Source organism: Oncorhynchus gorbuscha, linkage group LG15 (genome assembly GCF_021184085.1).
Source record: "Oncorhynchus gorbuscha isolate QuinsamMale2020 ecotype Even-year linkage group LG15, OgorEven_v1.0, whole genome shotgun sequence".
Taxonomy (NCBI): domain Eukaryota; kingdom Metazoa; phylum Chordata; class Actinopteri; order Salmoniformes; family Salmonidae; genus Oncorhynchus; species Oncorhynchus gorbuscha.
This window is the reverse complement of record NC_060187.1, coordinates 74,620,218-74,620,963: the sequence shown is the minus strand read 5'-3', so window position 1 is coordinate 74,620,963 and position 746 is coordinate 74,620,218.

Sequence of the window (746 nt, the reverse complement as noted above, 5' to 3'; positions counted from 1 at the left end):
GTGTAGCCTAGGCTACCGAAATAATACTAGTATAATGAATACAGATATTTACAGACGCAAGTTGAGTTTATAAAGGTAAAAAAGGAAACTTACACCATTGTATGCAATGTGTACTCATGTTAGCAAATGTTATATATATATATATATATATATATATATATATATAAGTCACACAAGTAGGCTACAAACGCATTACAACTCTAGCAGGCCAATCTTTCTGCTGGAGGTATGCTGGGTATACTTCCCATTCCAAACAAACTGAGTAAATTCAGGGAATACTTGTATAGCTGTGAGAGGAGTCATAAGGTGAATGCACCAATTTGTAAGTCGCTCTGGATAAGAGCGTCTGCTAAATGACTTAAATGTCAATGTAATGATCAAACTACCATTCAGCTCCTGAAATTCAAATCAGATCACATTTTATTAGTCACAAAATGCAGGTGTTTGATATGAATAAGAATAACAAATAAAAGCATAAATGAATTAAAGAGCAGCAGTAAATAACAATAGCGAGACTATATACAGGGGAGTACTGTAACGTTTTTCTTGAGTTGAAGGAGAGGCGGACCAAAATACAGCATGGTTTCTACTCATGGTTCTTTAATAAAGAAAACTATACATGAATAGACTAACAAAACAAAAAACGTGAGAAAACCTAAACAGCCCTATCTGGTGCAAACACAGAGACAGGAACAATCACCCACAAAACCCAACACCAAACAGGCTACCTAAAAATGGTTCCCAAT